This window comes from Marmota marmota, unplaced genomic scaffold (assembly GCF_001458135.2).
Source record: "Marmota marmota marmota unplaced genomic scaffold, marMar, whole genome shotgun sequence".
NCBI lineage: Eukaryota > Metazoa > Chordata > Mammalia > Rodentia > Sciuridae > Marmota > Marmota marmota.
Genome location: NW_025999932.1, coordinates 39,504,970 through 39,527,826, shown reverse-complemented (window position 1 = coordinate 39,527,826; position 22,857 = coordinate 39,504,970).

The following is a 22,857-nucleotide window of genomic DNA, read 5'->3' as shown; positions in this document are numbered from 1 at the left end:
TGATCAGTGTAACGATGTTTTTTTGACAAATGACTGGCATAGTCCACAGTGGTCCCATAAGGTTAGAATCGAGCTGAAAAACTACTGTTGCCTGGTAACACTGAGGGTCATAGTAACCTCATAGCACAAGGCATTACTCATGTGTTTGTGGTGACACTGATGTCAACAGATCTGCACTGCCAGTCATAGAAAAGTGTAGAAAGCAATTTTATGTCCAGTGTACAGTACTTGATAGTGGATATGTTACTGGTCCATGCATTTACTACCTTATATGTTTTATTGTTATTTTAGAGTGTACTACCTATACAAAAAAAATTACTGTAAAACTGGCAGCAGCTTCATATGTCTCATGTTCACTGCTTTTCTTGATCATCCCAAGAAACTGTTGACCGATTGACCTGAGTACCATTAAGGGTTTTTGTAACTGCATCTTATGATGTTTGCATAATAATGAAATCATCTAATGATGCATGTCTCAAAAGTATCCCATTGTTAAGTGTTCTTAAATGAGACATGGACTGTAATTTAAAAGATATTATGTCCAGAGAATACATCAATCTGTAGATATTTACTAATTTGGATAAACATTGGATGTGAGCCCACAGTAGTAGCACAAACAATGTGTCAGATCTGGCTGAGCTCACCCAAAAGTACCCTGCTGGGTGCATCCCACTCCATGTCTGTACATCTCCCCAAATTTGGGGAAAACTTCAGGTATCTCCTTGATTCTGCCTCTGCCTAGGCCTTAATTCTGATAGGGGGTTACTTCTGCCTCCATCATCTCAGCTTCTGGCTAGAAGAATTGTCACATGGGCCAGTGGGTCACCAATGAGCCACTGCTGCTGCTGCTTCATTTGGCAAGCCCTGGACCTCTGTGCTTTCCCTATGGGCATCTCAAGCAGCTGCTGTTGATGCAGCTCAGATTTGATGGTTTAAGAAAACTTATTACTTGAGGCCATTGGGAAAAGTGAAATAAGTCAAAATCAGAAGGTCAAAGTTTCTATGTTTTTTCTCATATGTGTAAATCAGAGAGGAAAAAGGAAAAGATGAGGGGTGATCACAGGAAAAGCAAAGGGGCATCAGAAAAGTATAGGAAGGGGGCCAGAAGGTGGAAGGAGGGGAGGGAGGGGAAATGTGCTGGGGAGTGATATTGGCCAAATTATGTTACTATATTATGTGCACATACTAATATGCAACAACAAATACCACTATTATGTACAGCTATAAGCCAATAAACAGAAAAAAAGAAAATTAAACAAAACAGGCATCACTGAAAATTATAAGAGAGGAAGACAGAAGAATTAATGTGCAGGTGGTTAAAACTCATCTTTCAGGACTTCCAAATAAGGATGCAAGAACCACTCCCAATTAGGTGTGTTCTTCTAAGACACTGGTAACTCCACGAAATGCTGAAATCTTGATTTTTTCTGGCAGACTTAATTTCGTGAGGACACATAACCCTTTGGGAATCTTTCTTACTTGTGCATATGCTAGACACTACCCCTCCTTCCTCTGCATTTTCTCTGGGCCGATAGTGCACATCTGCTCTTTCCCCTGGTTATGAATTGTACTCGCCCAGCTTCCCAACAGGAAAGAGGAATAGCATAGATATTGCTGCTGGCCCATGGGAAGCAGCTGGGGAGTTTCTCTGGATGTTAACAGATGGCTGGAGCCAACTTCCAGTTTAAATTCCAATAAGGGCATGAGGTATCACCTCTTGGGGAAGTGTTAAAACTAACTTCCAGTATTTTATGTTTTCAAATTGGCAGGCATCAAAGCTTTATGACTTGCTCCCACAGGCACGAGCAAGAGCAGGCCTGTTCTGTATGTGTGTTACGGAGTTGGCTGCCTTTCAGCCATTATTATTGCTGTGGAAGAAATTACCAGAAATTAGGAATGAGATTGTTTGTGGAAGTAAAGGAAATACTGACCACATGTATGTGTGTAGTGGTGATAACAGAGGCACAAGGAAAAAAGGAAACCACCATCCAAAAATACCCACCCCAGCATCCTGAGAAAACTTAAAAGATGCTTTCTCTTGTATTATGCATATTTCTTCATTTAAATAACTTTGTGGCACAATGCATTCAGTATAAAATCATTTATTAGGTTCTTTCCTCAGGGACAAATGATAGAGAGATGCATCCTTAATTTGTAGGTCAGGTTCCTAAAATGATTTGTATGTTTAGCATACTTTACCAATTATAAAACTTTTTAGACCCATTAGCCTATATGCTCCTGAACACAATTATTTATGACAAGTGGAATATTTTATGTCTTTTTTTTAAAGATGCAGAGGCCAAGTTTAGAGATGTTAAGTGATTTAGCCAACCAAATCATGGTGAATACAAGGCACAGACAAGATTCAAATCTGGGCTTTCTAGAACTCCAGGGACTTTGTTTTCTCTGATCACCTTGATTAAAAATTTATGTTGAGTTGAGAAAGAAGTAGAGGTCCTGAGCAAAGATAAGTGTCAGAAGCCCCTGGAAGCTGGGACAGGTTGATGGATAAGAAGTCGCCCGATCACCAGGAGCCAGGTGGAGTCAAGGGGTCCATGTGGGAAGCAAAATGTCCAGCCACAGTGAGCCAAATGCTCACAGAAATACCTTCCTGAACCCGGACAGCTGAAGATTCTTGGCAAGGTAGTTTTCAAAGCATAAAAAGTGCATAAAGGGGCTATATATGGGAGAAGGAGCTGGGTGACCATCAGAAGGTCATAGGTGAGGAGAAAAGACCAGAAAAGAAGAGGAAGCATTCATCCAGAGAAGGAAGTGCAGCTGCAGTCAGCGGTGTTCTAATTCAGGAGCTTGGTGGGAGATAAATGGGCTCATTTAATTATAATTTTAAAAATTATACATATATCTAAAAAATTCCTGACATGTTATACTTATCAATTAAAAATATAACCTTCAAGAAAGGCAGGAAGTGGGAATGAAAAGCAACTGAAATTGGAGTTGAGTGGGCGTTGAACAATGACTCCAATTCATTGCTTGCCTATATTGTAGGAGACACTTGACTCATATAATCTGTAGTCCTTGCAGCTCTTGGAAATAAATCTTGTAATAGGAAGTGTCAGCTACTAAAGGAAATTGATACTTAAGATGATGATGTTGCTTACTTAAAAGCATATAGTTTACAAGGAGATGGATTCAAAACTAGATTTATTTGGTTCCAAAGCCAGCTCACTTTCTCCTGAGTGTGGCTGCCTTCCACATCCCCTCTTTCTTGCTCAGATATGCTGAGGTCCAGCTGCTCAGTTCAGTCTTGTTTAGCTTGATTCATGACTAAAGTCCTGGAGAGGGAAACAAGGACTCTTCTCTGTATATGCTCTGCAGCCAACTACTGCAATCTGCAATGCAATCTCTAAGGTATTAGTTCATTCAGAAAGAAGTAAAACTTTCTGTTACTCAAATGGGAGAGCTATGGCCCCATCAAAAAATTAGAATAAAGTTACTATGCAAAAAAGGATTTAACTTTGTATTAACTAAACCAGAATTAATTTGTAAAATATTAAGATTATTAAAGTTATCTGAGAAAAACACAAAACCAGTTCTGAATGTGAAGATTGTTCTTCAGGGTGCCAAGAAAATCTTCAAGAAATTCACGATTCAGACCATGCATCAATATCCTGGAGCTATTGATTTTCTTCACACTATTGACTTGAATCATTTCTAATTTCTTTCATCCCTAGTAAAGTTGATAATATTTATTGTCTACCTGCTACAAAAGTTAGTTTGGAAAAAAAGCCACCTGGATTTCTGTAGAGAGATTTTTTTTTAAAAAATTTGCAACTTGTTGCTGCTATTTTTGTTTTATTATAAAGAAATAAAATGAATGAGGTGAAATTGATAAAGGAAATTGATACTTAAGATGATGGTCAATGTTAAAAAGATATCAGAGGATCAATCACCTTGAGTACAAGGCATTGCAATCAAAGAGTGACCATTATTTCTCCATTTTTTTTTCAAAATAAATGCTTTAAGCTTTCTTTCTCCTCACCATAAAATTTGTAATTATGTGTGTTTGGTGGTGTTGGGGAGAACAGGGTGAGGCAAAGGGGGAGATGTGCCAAAGGGAATGAAGAGGAAACATAAAACAGGATGAGAGGAGAGAGAGAGAATTTTAGGGAATCAATGAATTAAGAATTCATTATTTTGTAATATGACAATTTTAACCTCTGTTTTGGGGTGGGTTTTTTTGGTCTTTAAATGATTCATAAGTAAACTTGGCAATTTTGACTATAAATTTATCATTATATTGATCAATCTGAAAGTAATCTTGATGACCATTTATACCAAATCCCTCATTTTATAGAGGAGAAAACTGAGGCCAAGGACTTCACCAAGGTAGCACAGCTATTGGGGATGGGCCAAATGGTGGGGAAGGGGAGTGCACAGTGAGACTCAGGACCTGGTATTCCAAACCACCACCCGAGGCCTCGTTTGCAGCTTGCTTCTGTCTGATGAGGGAGAAAAAAAAAAAAAATCTGCACTCACTTGCACCTCAGTCCTGACTATTCTCTGGGACTGGAGACCACAAACACTCTTCACCAGACACAATTCACCCCATCAGTTCATTTGTCCTCTAAAGCGTAGATAGATCCCTGGGCAAGACCTTGTGCTGGATTCCTTCCATTCCCTTTGAGGGGAGAAGGATTATGATGTGGAGAAAAATAGACCCGTGTGATGAAGCATTGTCTATATAACCCAGGAACAAGCTGAATGAAACCTCCTAAGACCCCGAGTGACTCTTCAATGTAGCTAAAACAAAGTAACAGGGAACCTGGCAGCACCTAAACTCAGATTCTTGGCACATAATAGGCACACCATCAGCCCTTTGGCCATACATCACTGACAAGCAGGGTTTGGGTTTTTGTTTTGTTTTGTTTTTGTGTTTTTGTTTAGAATTTTTTTTTTGTCTGACATATACAAGGTGACAGATCTCTCAAGCTAGTCTCAAGATAGTCCTGCTGTGAGTTGCTTAATACTGCAAAATCTAATATTTGGTGACAAAAACTCCCAGGACAGTGATTTTCTAATTTTTCTTTATAGTTCCTGTTTATTTTTTATTTTTTGGCAAAGTTACAATGCATTATATAAATAAATACATATTTACTCCAAATTTCCTCAAAACTTCTTTCTGCTTACACAGAATACATACCAGATATGAAATATCTCCTTACCCTACATCCATGTATTCTCTTTAAAAAACTGCCCTAATTTATTGTCTCTAAGTAGGTATTGGAGATAACACTAACACGTTTGTATAGCACATTTGCATATGCAAAGCAGTAGGAAAGAATCAAAGCCCTCAAATACAAATATGAACTATTGTGTTTATTTTCTTTATTCTCTCTACTGATGGAAAGTTCTTATTACCATTATTGGATTCCTTGACCCCTGGGGAGGGAGGGGCATAGGATGCCTAAGTTTTACATGTTCAAATTATTGGGAAGTTACTCTGGGGATCTCTCTGCCCTGGGCTGCTAAGACTCATCCTTTCTGCAGATGCTGTGGGTTCTGGATCATGGTTGAGTTTCAGGAATCTCTGTCAAGATTGGCACCTGGAGGTGTACCACAGAACCATAGTTTTTCAGGTTTTACCAAGGATAGGAACCCTTGTCTGAGTTTTGACTCTTTTCCAGACCCAAAGAACCTCTTATAGCCTTGCTTCTTTTCAAAGGCATGTTTACTCTGTGTTACCCTTTGGGGATCCACAATTCCTGAGGCAAGAAAATGAAATGAGTGGGGTAGGAAATTTATAGGCAGGAAGAGCATAACTTAGTACTGCAATAAATCATCCTGTCATAATGATATCATGTCTATAAATTGGGATTTTTTTCCCTCTTAGAGAATTTTTGAAAGTTCCACAGGAGGAAATCAAGGGTGGAACTATTCTATCACTACATGAAAACACAAACATGTGCATACACACACACACACACACACACACATACACACAGAGTTCCAAGTCTATGTGTAAGCTATGTATGCACACAAACATGTAGTTGCACATTAGAAGGTCACAGTGTTTAATTGGTAGAATCTATATTTTGTCTTTTTTTGCTTTCTGCAAATCAATCTTTCATTTTTATTTTTTGATAGATTGTATATGTTTAACGTATAACATGGCGTTTTGAAATATTCTTACATTGTGAAATGGCTGATCAATCTACTTAACACACACATTATCTCACTTTTTTTAATGGTGAGAACATGTAAAATTTATTCTAAGCAATTTTCAAGTACAAAATACCTTGTTAGTAATTATGGTAACAATGTTATACAACAGATCTTTTAAATTTATTCCCCTTGTGAAGTTTTATATCCATTGACCAACACACCTTCAGTCCTTCCCAACCCACAGTGCGTCCATCCATTCTACTCTTAGGTTTTATGAGTTCAACATTGTGAATCTGAGTTTTATCATTTGTAAAATAAAGGATTAGTAATGTTGAAAAAACTTGTTCATTCTGCCACTTGTTTTTCTTCATTCATCCCATTTTTCTTTAAAGTTTTGACCATTTATGAATTTCGTTTTTAATTATACATATAATTAAAATTCTTGTCCATGTAAAAATTGTCTTTGACAGAAAGCTCAGTAGCATTTGGTGCCTAGGTCAGTGGGCGCACTATGGAGGACTTGATGGAAGCATGCAATTCAGGGGAGCATGGCTTTGACCTAAAGGAGCGTCCATCAAGTGGGTTAAATGAAGTGACTTCTGAGAACAACTCAGATGGAAAAATAAGCATAGCTAATGATTGAAAAAAGATGAATGTGAAGGTGGACATTAAAGGAAACAGAAAAGGTCTGAAGGACAAATGAGGTTGAGAGGGGACAGATTGATGGAGAAACTGAGAGTAGATTTGCATTTTGTACCAGTGAACTTGAAGATCCTTTGGAAATGTCCTTAGATACCCAGGGGTCAATGTTGAAGCCTTTGACAGATGAGCAACTGAGAGCAATTTATTAAAACCAGTCTTTCTCAGACCAAAAGAAGGTAGATTCAGTGGCTAGAGTCTTTGGCAATCATAGGAGTAGAATTATACGAGAAGAATGCGCAAGTAGGTTCCCCCTTAGAAAGGACTAGAAGCACTTAGACCTAGAAGGAAATGTTAATTTCATATCCAGGGACCTGAGTAAACAAGGGTTTGGGGAATAAGAGTTCAAAGGAGTTAAGGAAGCAACAAATAAGGAGTAGTAAAATCACCAGCTGAGGGTGAGGGCCCTCGGCTTATCTGGTGGGATTCCAAGAGGGGAAGTGATATATTCAAGACCACGTGGCTCATTAGCAGTGAGTCAGGATCAGGACCCAGGTGAAAAGTACCTCTTCTGATCCAAATGGTTTCAGCAAAGATTGCATGAATTTTGTCTTACAGATGGTAAAGTCACTTCTTGGATTGGGTGGACCAGGGGTTTAGTGTACTACTTACTCAAGGTGACAGTGCTCAGGGCTTAAGTTTTCTGGAGTTTCAAAACACTTAAGAAGTAACATCAAATAAGATCAATTGGTCATTGCTGAATTTATTTAGGTGACTCGTAGGAAATAAAAGTTAGAAGAGCAAGTAGGATAAGTAGGATTGTGCTTAACTCATGCCATATTCTCATAACATTGACCTCTGTTTTCTGGAATCTCTATGTTGTCTCACGCTTTTTTTTTTTTTTTGCTTTTGGGAAAAAGCTGAGGCTTTTTCCTAAAGATTGATCTGCTGTCAGGGAGAATACATTAAGCCATATGTTGAAATGCATTCCTGAATCCTCTACATTCTACCTCAAGTAGATTTCCTTTATAAAATTTAGTTCTTAAAAATAAAACAACAACAACAACAACAAAATTGAAACACACACTCCAGAACTATAACATTGATATTCAGGGCACGGGCTTGATTTCAAATGACCAGATCCTTAGTAAAAATTTTCATTTTCTACTGAGCATGTGAACATAGCAATTAACTTACTGGAGAATTGCTGTCAAGAAGAGCACATAATTAGAGATAATGAAACAGCAGAATTTCAACACGAAAATATGCATCCTATGATATGAAATATATTAAAATTCCCTGGTAATCATCTGTCAGTTCAGAACATTTTTACTACTCACAGAAATTGTCTGTACTTCCTAAATTAATAGAAACCAATAGCCTTGTCCACCAGTATGGCAATTGTAACTTGTCTGCATATTAAGAGACTGTTTTGACTCTAAAAAGCAAGAAAGAATTAACACTGAAACCAGTGGGATCAAAGCAATGCTAACAATTCTAGGATTATTCTGATATAATTGCCAACATTTCCTGAGAATATCTTGTCAAGTTATTTTAGTTCATTCTCGTAGCCAGATCACAGAGAATGATGTTGAAGACAGAAAAGTTCTGGGGAGAATCCATTGAAGGAGAGTCTAATAATTTCAATCCACATGTAAGAGAGCTGCTCACCAGAATTCAAAGATACTAGAACAGAGGTTTTCTTGGCCTGAGGATTTGTATTTTCCCCCTAACTGTGTAATTGTCATTTTTCTGTACTTGGTTTCTTCACTTGTGCAATGGAATTAAAGAGATCCCTTTAGGAGGTGGGTGGGGGTCTAATGAACTCAGACCGGTGAAGCACCTAGAACATGGAGGAGAAACTCATTCAGTGCTGGCTCCATGCCCAGATGAACCACTCCCTCATAGTGTGATCTTCAATAATCTCTTCCTCAGGGAGCCAGCGTTGTTGTCTCTAACCTGTTTGGGAATACTGCTGATTTCTCCAGAGTCTTGTGACAGTGACATTAATTCATTGGTTGTGCCAGCATATTTTTATTTGAATGAATTGAAATAAAATCAAATCGAAAGTATGAGAGAACATCATATATAACAAGTGTTTTGTGCAAATTTTGTTCACAGTATGTCTTGGGATACTAGATTGAAATGAAAAAGTAATTTATTTTAAGGATCATGATCAGAATTTGGAAGTCACTGGATTATATGTTGCCCAGGTTTTATTTAGTGGTTCAATATTAAAAAGTAAAGTAATGCATAGGAAAGGGCCCTGGAGATGAAGTGAGGAGACTTCAGGGCCTAGCCCTTCCTGTTGGAAATAATTTCTCTGTTCCTTGGTTTTCTCCTGCGTAAAATGTGGATAACAGGGAAAATGGTACCCATCTCTCTCAAGCTCATTATAAGGAGTAGATGAGGTAATATTTGTATGAGGTAATATGGTCTTATAAATTTTATCATAAATGTAATCATTCTGCAAATTTGAGTATAAAATGCCTTTTGCCTTATAACATTCCTGAATAACCCCTGTTTCTTTCATCTTGTACCCCCTTCTTTTTTGGTCTGTCTGTCTCTCTCCCTTTCTCTCTCCTTGAAAAACCTTCCAACTTCTCTATCTTTCCTAGACCATCCTAAACGTGTGTGTGTGTGTGTGTGTGTGTAATCTTCTTACCACACTTTTAAATAAAAAAATATGTCTCACATTCCCATTACAGCATCAGACTTTCCAACTGCTTACACTGTTTAGATGCCCAAACTACTGGGCATCTGCACATATTAGGCATTCTAAAATATTTGCTTAGCATGTGGTGTGTGTGTGTGTGTGTGTGTGTGTGTGTGTGTGTGTGTGATAAACAATAGCTTATTGAGTGGCAGCAATTACCTTTTGGCCTTCTTTATTGCAACTTCTCCAGGAGAGGCTGTTATAAAAGTGTATTCAGAAAGGGAAAATAGTCCTTGTAAAAGAGACATAACAACCAGATGAGAAAGGTGATAAAGTCAAGGTACTCATACATGTGAAATTTAAACTGGAAGACCATATACATGGGTATACAGATGGAGGAGAGCCAGGGGAAAAGCTTGAGGCACAGAGATGATTGGCAGAAGGGGCAGTCTGGCCCAGTCCTCTTATTTGTTCATCACTCCAGGGATGAATCTAGGGTCCTGGGACCACCATTCTCCTTCCTCTGCACAGTGGAAAGGGAGTCTGATGACCCTCAGTCATTACTCAACCATCCTGACCAGAAAACTTCTGGTCCCCAATCCAACACATAAATAATTCACAAAGCAATTTCCAGGAGGCCATGGTAGTATGACATAGAAATCAAGGAGGCCTGGGCACAAGGACAGACACTTTCTCAACTCTGAGTCCATCAGATGATTACATCATTCTTCTGGCTGCTGGATGTTTTCCCTGCTGTCATTGCCAAGTTGCTGTTTGAATTTATCAGGAAACAGAGGTAACAGTCACCTTCTGGCCAATGTTAGCAGATTCCTGTGAGAGAACAGCCTACAAAAATATCTGGTTTGTCTCCCTTGCATTTATCTGATGATTCATGTAGGGAGTTTTGTTCTGAGGGTAAGTCAAGCATAATATACTCAAGTTCTAATATGTTGAAAATTGCTCCTGCTGAGGTTTTGACAAGTTATTTTCCTGCTGGGTTTCACTCAAGACTTTTCTTTCACAGAATATTTAAAGTTGTCTATTGTGTCAGAAATACTGTGAACAGTTACCAGTGTCCCAGCTCAGTATGTTTTTCAAAGCTCCAGGACACCCAATTTGCTATTTAGTGTATATTATTAATAATAGTGCTTTGCCAACTTTTCTAAGTGTTGTAATAGTAATAATGGTATCACATAGTGTCTTTTCTCTTGAATGAATCTTCTCTTGGCTTACGGATGACCTAAGCAGAAACCAAGGCCCTGCTGTCATTCAGTAGAAGTCATATCTGAACTTTTTCATGTGCCATGTTACATTTTTCCATATGCATTATTTCCATTATGACAATTTAATCCTCTTAACATTATGATACTCCTTTATGGGTTTTATTAGTTCATTTTCTGTTGCTAATAACACCATACCACAGGCTGGGTAAATGATAAAGAAAAGAAGTGTCTTTTGGCTCACAGTTCTGGTCCAAGATAGTGGGGCTGTATCTGGTGATTGCCTTCTTGCTGGAAGAATCTCCAGGAGACCACAGGGCATTGCATGCAGAGACAGGGGCTGTATATGTACATACCTCTTCTTGTATAGTAACCAGGATTCAATTATTGGGGCTCTACCCTGAGGACCCTAATAATCTTGAACAGCTCTCAAAATCACCTGTAACACCACATAGTTGTGTTAAACTTTCATCATCTTAATACCTCACAATGAGAATTAAATACTAATGTAAGTTTGGAGGAGTCGTGAGCCATATTCAAACCATACCATTAATGTGTTTTTTAACTGATTTTTAAATAAGAACAAATTTTGACTCAAAGACAAATATTCCCAAGTAGAAGGTTTATAAAGATGCAAAGCCAATATTCAGATCATCTTTGTACTCTCTTGTGACCTGTGGCACACCTCTGGTGATCTCTCTAATAGCCAGAATCAGCTACCTTTGTATTAATTTTTTTTTTCTTGTTTTGTTCTGTGTTCCTGCTTCCATATCCCTGGGTCTTCGGGTAGAATCATGATTTATCTTAAGAGCAAGCAGCCATTTTGGTGAATGATCAGTCTAGGGGTGGATATGGGACCACAGTTCAAGTCACGGAAACATTATTGCAGATCTTCTGGAGTTTCCTAAGAGGAGTCTTTCTAATATTATGAGAAAGCTCTTTTTTTCCCCCACCATCCTTCTTGGTTTCTGCTTGAGATTGTGATGTAATTTGGAGCTTCAGCTAGCCACTTCATGGCCATGTGGGCAAATGACATTTCTGGCATTAAGATCACTTTCTGCACAGCTGAAAAGCACCTGGGTCCATTTTAGCATTTGTGCATTTCTAAACCAACCACATCCACCTCTGGACTTCTTGATAACAAACATGCTTATATTTTTTCATTTTAATAAGATTTCCATTACTGATTATACCCTAAATCAGTACACAGCTATCCTTGCTCTGTTCTAGAGACACGAATGCCTAAAGTGTCTAATATTCTTAAGGCTGGTCCCATCAGTTCCACTTATGGCAGGAGCTTTGACACACACTTAAGACCTCTTCTAGCTCTGTTTGTCAATACACGCTGCCCTCAAAGAAAATGTATAACACTTTCTGTTGAGAGTGTCTCCATTGCCCAGAAGGTTTTCCTGTTCAGTTCTGCCTGGCCCTGACCTTTTTCTGTCCTTTCAATTTTCTAAGAGCTGGTTTTTTTTTTTTTTTTTTTTGGATGTCCTGGCTTTTCTATCTTGTTCTTTTTGCCCCTATCAGCATTTTCTTCCTTCCTGGTCTGTGATTTANAGACCAAATTAAAAATTTATCAGGAGGGCTGGGGATGTGGCTCAAGCGGTAACACGCTCACCTGGTATGTGCAGGGAGCTGGGTTTGATCCTCAGCACACATAAAATTAAAAGATGTTGTGTCCACTGAAAACTGAAAAAAATATTTAACAATTCTCTCTCCCCCCCCCTTTTAAAAATTATCAGGATAGATAAAAGCTTGGAAATACAAACCAAAGGAATATATTATTTTTTCAATGAAACAGTATCAGAAAATTTCCCAAACCTAAACAATAAAATGGAAAATCAAGTATAAGAGGCATACTCTAGAACTCCAAAAGTACAAAATTACAACAAACCCACAGCAAGGCACATTATTATGAAAATACCTCGCATACAGAATAAGGATAGAATCTTAGACGCTGCCAGAGAAAAATGATAGGTCACCTTGAAAAATAAAAAAACATCTGGATCTCAGCTGATTTCTCAACTCAGACCCTCAAAGCTAGGAGGTCTTAGAATAATATATACCAAGCTGTGAAAGAACATGGATGCTAGCTGAGAATACTATATAAAGCAAAAACAAGCTTCAGAATTGGTGATGAATAACAACCTTCCATGATAAACAGAAGTTAAAAGAATTCACAACTAGAAATCCTCCATTAGAGCACATTCTCAGCAAAATATTCCATGAAGGTGAAATGAAAAAATAAAAAAGTAAAAACCAGCAAAATGAGGAACTACATTAAAGGAATAGTAAATCAAAGGAGAAACTAATTCAAATTAATATCATAAATAAATCAAAATGACAAGGAATAAAAAAAATCATACCTCAAAAGTAACATTGAATATAAATGGCCTAAACTCATCAGTCAAAAGACAGAGTGGCAGATTGGATTACTCAGAAAGACCCAACAATATGCTGTCTCCAAAAAACTCCCCTCATATGCAAACAAATCCACAGACTAAAGGAAAGGATGGGGGAAAACATATCACTCACATGGAATGCATAAACAAGCAGGGGTTACCATCCTCATATCAGATAAAGTGGACTTTAAGCCAAAGTTAACCAGAAGAAACAAAGGAGGACATTTCATATTGCTTAAGGGAATTATACATCTGTAAGACATAACAATCATAAATATTTATAGCCCCAAACAATACAGCATCTTTGTACATCAAACAAACCCTTTTCAATTTCAAGAATCAAATAGACCATGACACAATAATACTGGGTAACTAACACATCTCTCTCAGTACTGGATAGATCTTCCAAATAAAAACTAAACAAACTATAGAACTAAATAAAACAATAATTGAGACTTAACAGACACATATAGGATAATTCATCCATCCATGAGTGAATATACAGTCTTCTCAGCAGCACTTGAAATGAACTCAATTAAGTACTGTAAAAATTTTAATTTTTATCTTGCCCCGGAATGTGTGCGCAAGGAAGTACACGAGGGCCCCCCAGTGGACAGCTGGAGCCTGGGTGTCATTTTGTATTTTATGTTGACTGGACACCGCCCAATTAAGGCGGCCAGCATGAAGGGGCTGATGAGGAAGATCTTATACCCCAAGTTGAAATTTCCCTGGCACGTCTCAGCCAAAGCCAAAAGACTCATCAAGAAAATCTTGACAGTGGACCCCAGAGCGAGGCTCTCGGCAGAGGAGATCTTGGTGGACCCGTGGCTGAATCAGGGTGAGGAGAAGTTACCTTTCCATGATGTGCCCCTCCCCAACCTCTCAGACCCCACAGTACTGACAATGCTGTTCGACATGGGGTACGACCCTTACAGTACCTGGGTGTCGCTGTCCCAGAGAAAGTTTGATGAGGTGATGGCTTCCTATCTCATAATCCAGCAGCAGATAAGCCAGGGGGCAGGCTGCATGAAGCCCCTGGGAAGGAGGGTTGCACCTCGCCCATGCCCCAGGGATCCTTCCATTTTCCCTGCCCTGCCGCAGAGGAGGGCGAGTGAGCCTGCCCTTCACACCTTCCCCTTGCCCTGTGAGCATCATCAGCCTCAGGAGGCCAAAGAGTCAGGGCAGAAGGGCTTCAGAAGGGCTAGCGTGCCTGCCATTAGACTCCGCTTCCTACATGAGAAGCCCCCCACTCCCAGGCTAGCCTCCCAGCATCACTCTGTGTCTGACCTACCCCAACCCTGCCCATCAATAGCAGCCAGCCATGTCTCCCAAGATGCCACCACAGCTCATGTCCTTTGGCAGAAGGCATCCCTCCCTGAGCTGTGTAGAGAGGGTGGGTGGCAACTGTTGGAGAAATCACATCTGAGAAGGCATAGGAGACCCCAGAGAGTTCTGTGACATCATCTCCTTCATACTGTTTGTCAGAAAGTCAGAGGGGGGCCAGGGGTTAGGGGTGGGCCTTCCTGCAGCAGTGACTGTGTGCCTTACCATCTGCCATGCTCACCCAAATCCTCCTCCTCATGGCCCCTGCTGGAGGTAGCAGAGAAGGGAACTCAGGTGGTTTGGGGAGTGGAGATGACAGGCCATCTTATGGCTGCTATTTACATAAAAGCAAAGTGTTTCCATGTGGAATTGCTCTTTGCTTTGGGTTCCATTGATGCCTAAGTTTGAAAATTGAAGTGTGCACAATTGAAGAGTGGGAAGTACGTGGGTTAGCCAGGAGGGGAGGCTTCTAACACCTTCCATCCCTGATAGCTCTTCAGGACCTCGAACTCAGAGCTGCTCGGGTAGCGGATTCTGGTTATTTCCCTCAGTGGCCAGAAATGGATACCTTTAAAGATATCACATGTGTCATTTTGGTCGTTTGCTATTTTCTCATAGGGCCCCAGTTGTGAAATTATCAGATGCTTGGACATTTTTTTTTTTTGTAATTTTAAAAATTTCTAATTATTTATATATGACAGTACAATGCCTGTTGACACATTGTATCCAAACAGAGCACAACTTTTCAATCCTCTGGATGTACATGGTACAGTCACACCAGTAGTGTAAATCTACCTATGCATAGGGTAAAAATATTTGTCTCGTTCTACCGTCCTTCCCATTTCCACAGCCCCACCCCACCCCTCACTCCACTCTGCACAATCCAAAGTTCCTTCATTCTTCCCCATCCTCTCCCACTATGGATAAACATCTGCTTATCAGAGAAAACTTTCAGCCTTTTGTTTTTTGGGGATTGGCTTATTTTGCTTAGCATGATATTCTCCAACTTCATCCATTTACCTACAAATGCCAATTTCATTCTTCTTTAAGACTGAATAATATTCCATTGTGTATATCTACCACATTTTCTATATCCATTCATATGTTGAAGGGCATTTAGGATGGAACCATAGTTTAGCTATTGTGAATTGAGCTGCTGTAAACATTGATGTGGCCATATCACTGTAGTATGCTGATTTTAAGTCCCTTGGGGTATAAACTGAGGAGTGGGATAACTGAGTCAAATGGTGGTTTCACACTTGTAAGAATTTGAAAGAGAAACTCTTCATGTCTTTTTCTATAGAAAAATCCAAATGGTAGTGAATCCCCCTAAGGCAAAGCCACTTCCCAGCTTGAGGCAGGGCACAGGGGTGCAGTCAGGAAATGGCCATTTTCTGACCCAACCTTGGCCTAGGGAAGGGATTGCCTAAGAGCTGTCTGAAAGGTCACAATGTTCAGGAGGTTCTGGGAAGCAGGAGAGGCCTAATGAGCATCATGGAGGAGTGTCCTGGGGAAGAAGCCCAGGCCCAGGTGCCAACTCCAGGCCCACATTTGGACAGTCACAGAGGTGTGCAGGGATCCTGAGGACAGGAGGGGGCCAGTGTAGAGGAGGAACGCCTTTTTGCATTTTGTGTGGTTGTTCTCAGGAGCAGAAGGACAGGGTGTCCTGGGCTGGCATTTGCCTCGAGGCCTGCCCCTGGGCCAGGCTGGCACTTGTCAGGCAGGTGTTCTCCCTGCGGCTCCTAGAAACAGATGTTGGCCTTCCCTCAGTGTGCAAGGGAACTCTCCCTCTGTAGGTAGGAAGGAAGGGCTGTTTCACTTGTTCAATTATTTCAATATGTGGATGCCGAGCTCCTTCGCACTGAGGCCTTTCTATCACATAGAGCACAAACCATGGGTTCCACCCTTACAACCTACAATCGCTTTTCCACTTTGTGTCCCAGATGCCTGTTCCCCCAGGGCCTCCTTGCTCCACAGCCTCCCATGGCCTCTTCTTGCCTGTAGGACTCAAGTGCAGTCAAAGGGGGATGGATGGTGGCTGTTGTCAGTGCGTGTCCCCACCTGACAGGAGTTTATCAGCATTGGTCTAGAAAGCCAGGTGTGACATTCATCTTCACAAACCTGAATAGAACAGGCCTCATTTTTACAGTGACAGCTCAATAAACCTTTTTTTTTTGTTAAATGAAGTATGCAACCTTTTTTTTTTAATGAAGTGTGCAACTTTAGGGAAAACATGATAGTGACAGAAAATGATTACAGCAACTGAAAAACTTTAAACACACAGTCTATACAGTTTACATTAGAGAGATCAATTTGAAGAAAAACTTAAACTACCAGAAGAACACATGCATTTACATGGTCCAGTGATCCTTAAGAAAATTAAGTTCCTAATTTGAAAATCTCCAAGAAGCTCCTCAGTTATAGATGCTATCAGTGACCATTCCTACCCACCTGATGTGGTCTGGCCACAAGGGCTACAACAACTGTGGTGATTCAGGCATAGGTATTATTTTGTGATTATCAGAAGAAGCAAAGGGATCATTTGCTTACACTGCACTGGATGTATTTGGCCCTCATGGGTTAATCATAGTTTAAAGGAGTCTAAGTCCTACTGAGCTCATAACTTAAATTTTATGTTCAGAATTAAGAGTCTGATTTTCAAAAGCAGCTTTCAATTTATCACAAAGTTTTTAGTAACTTTGTCTATGACAAAGCCTAAGTACTGTTTAGAAAGAAAATACACATTTGTTTTCCTTTGCTTGAAGAAATTTCCCCAGTCTAAAAATACATTAAGTGTAGTCTTCCTGCTTCTGCTTTAAATCAAACAAACCTCACAAGAAGGCTGAAGGTTTGAGATTCAAATTCTTTCAACATCTCCCAACGTGCGTGCATTATGGGAGATGCATCTTACAAATAATTTCCATTGAAAGGGTCAGGCTGGATTGATACAAAGTCAGTTGTCTGGATGATACAGTTTTAAAAAGAAAATGCATTTGACTTCCAGAGCCACTGTGATTCAGATCACAACACAAGATATGAGCTTTTTGAATTAATCATATTAGAAATATGCACAAAAAAATGTCATGAATAAGAAAAGACTAAAATAATTGGAAATTTGTTACCTGGTGGAACTGATTCTTCTTTGGTGACATTACTTTTCTTGTACCTTTTGAAATTTTGTTGTAAATCAATGATATTATTGGCATGGATAAAAATTTCTTTTAATCTTTAGGATCTATTACTAGTTAATCACAGATATAGCAGGAGGAATAAAAACATGATTGGAATGTAAATCAATATTCAATAAAGTTCTTCCTTCTGTGTTTGTATGAGACATTGGAATTTTGATCAGTGGTTTAATACCTTGCAAGAACAATATTCCTATCCTGCTGAGATATGTAATTTCCAGAAATTAATTCCATTTTGTGTTGGCTGTTCATGGAAACTGGCTACAACCTCCATGATTATTTAAAAGAATATCTTAAAAAATGTCTTTTGTTTTCAGCCAGTTAGTCTTCATAAATCTTCAAGAGAGGGGGTGCCTGGATGATCTCAAATGTTTCGAGTTTCCTTTTTCTTTGCCAAGTCTACATTTTTGCGCATTAGTTTTTTTGCTGACAGTATTCGTATGATTTTAAACAATACAATGGAAGTTCAAGAAGTTGTCTTAATAAGTTGGCTAAAAATGTATGCCCTAAGACCAGGATATCACAAATTTGTTCGTATTGTGCATATTATATTTCAGATAAATCATATAGTCTTCTAAATCTGTGTCTTGTTATAGGGTGAATAAATGGGGAAAATTTCACATAGGGTATTTGTTTTTTCTTTAACAGTTAATATGTTTGATTTGTCTCCTAACAACCTTGTTTTAAAATAATTCTGGATGTTTAAATGGGTACTTACCCTCTGTTAGTCCTTCAAGCAAATTGGTGCCTACTGTGGCCACGTTGTTGAGGCACTGGATGGTACAGAAGCCTTTGTCTTCTGTTTCATCAATTCAGTCTTACTCTGAAATGTCCCCAGTGTCTATGTAAAGTGGGAACAATGTCTTCAAATTGTTCCAGATTTCATGGAATATCATCATCTGGACATTTGATTTTTCCCACTGTAGACAATTGATGGATGACCATCACAGATCGTGTCCTCTGAGGTTTATTTATTCAAATACATCACTTTCTGCTAAGTACCAACATAAAGCAAGATCAGGAATTTCAGGTTTGAAAGGAACTTTTAAGGCCATTCAATGAAATTTCTTTGGTTTTAAAATAATTTGGGGTTTATAGGAAGCTGTAAAAATGACAAGATTTTTTTTTTAATTGCAAGTACTTCCCTTGTCCTGAAGCACTTGAAATTCTAGAACTGAAGAAACTGTTCTAAAGATTCACCTTTCAAGATCTAAATAATACAGGCGTCCAAGTCAAAGGACTAACTCACCAGTATGCAAAAAGGTGATGAAAGTAAGAACAATGACCCAAGAAATTACATCCTTATCCAAGATGACTTCTATTACAGAAACATGTTATGATGGAATGGGAACTTGTAAATGTGTGGGCTTCTTTAATTCTGCGGTTAGGTTGGAAGAGGTAGTCACACAATCATCTAGGCTTTGAAGTCAGAGCTGGTTACAAGTCCTGGCTGTCACTTAATTAGCTATATAATCCTGAGAAGGATTAATAATTGATCTGAGTCTTACCTTCTCTACAAAATAGTAATAATAATACCTTCCTCATATTGTTGCCAAAGTTGTAAATATGCATAAGGAAGGTATTCAACGGGGTGTCTGAGCAAGTGCTCAATATATTAAAGATGTCATTATCGTTTCACTTTTGAAAATTGAAGTGCACTCAATTCTTACTATTTGTGGCAGTTCTGTTCTGTGTACTCAAGGTGACCAACACTGAATTACTAACAATTGAAACATGATCTTTAGGGGAAACACAGGATAGTTTCCTACAAACTTCCGATCAGAACATTTTTTTGTGTGTGTTAGCCAATAAACTTATAACCTTGGTTTATATGTGTTTTTATTTAAAGACACCTCTTTCATTTAACACTGAACTCATGACTAAGACCACTATACCCATGTGTGAACAAAGCTTCTCTAACACATGTATTTTCTCCATGAAGCAACTTACAGGCTTCTTGCTCTGAATATCATTAGACATCATTGCAACACCATGATTGGAGGTCATGTTAAACAGAAAATAAATAAAAGGAACACAGATGTAAAATATTGCACCTAAATAGTCTGCGAATACCACACTTGCATATAGTATGCGAGCTGAACGAAGAAGGCAGAGCATGGGCTTGTTTGACATCCACTGGGGACTTGTATGTTAGGGACTCTACACAAGTGCATGCTCACAAATGATTGTGAAAATGCCTAGAGTATTGAGGGTTAGGAATACATTTTAGCGAGTGGGTAAATTCACAAATATGCAATCTGTGAATAATGAGGATTGACAATGATAGTTCTTTTTGCTTCCTTGAATGGATTACTATATTGACTCCTACAAATATAAGCACACACTGTCACAGTGTAAAGCTCTGAGACAATTTTTTAATATGTCTTATAGAACTAAGGCCAGACCTGTGTTTCTGGTCTTAAGTTTCTTTCCCACATATGTTCTGTTCTGGACTCTTCTCCATGGTGTTCCCTTTGTCTATGATGGGACAGTGCAGATTAGCTCAGCCTGCGGACTCTGGATTCTCACAACCTGGGTGTGACACTTAGCCACTTACTGCAATGCATAAACCTGGAGCATGTCATGGAATCTTTATGACTACAATTTCCACTCCTATAAAATTGTAAAAGTAATATTACTTAACCTCAAGGGATATTGTAAAAATTAATGAGAGTATGTCTAGAAGGCACTCCACACAGTGCTAGGCACATAAGATTATCCTGTATTTCTTTGCTTGGCAGGATTCTTTCTCAAATCTTGCTCAACATCATTTCCTCTATGAACATTTTGCGGATTCCATAGGCACAACTAATAATTTTTCCCCTTTGCTCTCCTAAATCATTTTGGTCCATGACAATTATCACCTGAGGAAATCAACTACTGACAGGCACCTTATACTGCTTGGCTTTGAGTTTCTTGAGGGCAAAGACAAATCGTTCCAGTCTTTGTTTCTCTGGAGCCCTTCAAAGAACCAGATACATAGAAGTTACTCAGCCTTCTTGCTTATTCATGAGTTACAGTCCACATTTGTAATTACAGCTCATAAAAAAGAGGGGCTTGAATGAGCAGAAGAAAACTTTTGGGCAAAAGTTTTATAATTTATAAATTTATTATTTATAAATTAGTTTTATAATTTTATAATTAAAATATTATAATATTTGCTGCCTTTTAAATTCAAACTATAGACAGTGAATAATATCTTAAGCTTAAACCTGCAACAAATTATGTATTCTATACCCTCACTCTGCAGAATAGAGTTTCTTAAGGTGTAGGTGTAATCTGGGAAATTGTTACTTTGTAGATTCCTAAAATCTGCCTACCTCCTATCTAGTGAATATGAACTTTAACAGGCTTCCAGCATGATCCTTTTCACAGCCGAATCTCTTCAGGATAATCTCCTGAAACATGTAGATTATCACTCCAATGATAATCATGCTCAGGATACTGTGAGTATTCCAGTGAATACACAGCCACTTGAGTGTCCTCAGATTATAGTTAGAATGCAAAGTGTCAGTTAAATTCCCTTTACTTTGATTCTTAAATCTCTTCCTGATAGAATAGGGAACATGGCAGGACAAGTGTGGGTCCTGGCTTGCCCTCTCTCTCCACACACTGTTTGATGAGTGAAAATAAGAAGAACGACAGTGAAGCCATGTCTTTAGTGTTTCCCCTTCATTGGCTGTTGTGATGTTGTGATGGTTGCAGTACTTTATTTTGGTACCTGGGTTCCAAAATGGAAAGACATCTCCATCCCTTTTTTATTATTTTTTGAAACAGGGTCTTGCTAAGTTGCTGATGCTGATTTTGAACTTGCAATCCTCCTGGCTCAGTCTCCTGAGTCATGGGGATTGCAGGCATGCACCACCGAGCCTGGGTACTTACAACTTCTTAAAGAGAAGTTTGGCACTCCTTATTTGTGGAAGCTGTTTTTAGGTTCTTCCCTATGTCTTTTGGTCCCAAAATACCTGTACTATCTTTGTTATTGAAAACTTTCCTCAATCCACCTTAAGAACTTGATGTCTAATTTTACATCCTCCAACATCTTGGCTGGGGTGGCTCGATCATTTTCTGTTCATCATTTATTACCATCAACAGAAGCTCCTTTGCTTCCTTTCTTCCTTCGTGGAGAAGATCTGATAGTAGTCTCTAACCCTTAGAAATTCAAACTCATTATAGAACTTGATATAAAATCCTCCAGTTCTCAAACTTGTCAGTTTAACCTCTCATGACTTCCTAGATGGGACACCTGCAGAACAGCATGTCCACTCTGCTAGGATACATGAGTTACTTGTTCCCCCAATTACTTGCTTGAATTCTGCTTGATCTGGATATTAATTGCTCTTTCTCCTCCTCGTTTATCCCTAGCAGTCTCAAGACTCATGCATCAAAACCTTGAAGCAACAATGTAGATTAAAAACCTTCCAAACATCTGTTCTGCTTGCTACTTTTCATGCATATAAAGGAGAAAAGTCTGGTGAGGTGTATGGCAGGATGTGGGGAGAGATTAGGGAAGTTCCTGTATTAGCAGGAATGAGGATGGAGAAGCCAGATTGAGGCTTTCTGCTGTTGGGCTGCACTTACCACAGTGTAATTTATGGGCACTTTTGCCTTTATCTGCATTTTTAATGTAGGTATTTTTTTTTGTAATCTCTGAGGAGGTCTAATGCTTGATAGATTAAAAAATGCTTAATTATATTTACAGCATTTTCATGAGGCAGATAAAGTAAGGCATTCCATTTTGTTTACTGATTAGTGGTGTGTTAAATTACTCCATTAGAATAGGGCTGTAAAAAATAGTAATGGTATTTTACTGCATGATGTCTTGTCCTCCTCTTCTGTTGTCATGTACGTTGCACTATCTGAGTCAAATGATTTAGTGACAATTGCAGTAGGCGGCAGCAAGAAAATAGAGGGAGCCCGGGGTTGGCCTCAGAGGATTTGGATTCCAGCTCTTCTTCATTATTGAGCAGTGGGATTAACATGATCAAGATGTACAATTTCAGTGACACACAATTTCTCTTTAAGCACCACACACAATGACAGCTATCTTGCCTGTCTCAGCATGAATGAGAACGAAATGAGAGATATAAGGCTCACTTTAAAGTGAGAAGTCCTTAAGAAATGTGAGCTACCATTAGAGCCAATACAGTCATTTCCATGTTTTGCTTGTTGTTTTCCAGATGAGGTAACTAACAGAAAGAATTGGTAACAAAAGTCCAAAGCTTGTTAGTGAAAAAGCCTGAATTTACTCATGGTCTAGTTTTCTTCAACCATGTTATTTGATGGAAACATTTAAATGGTTT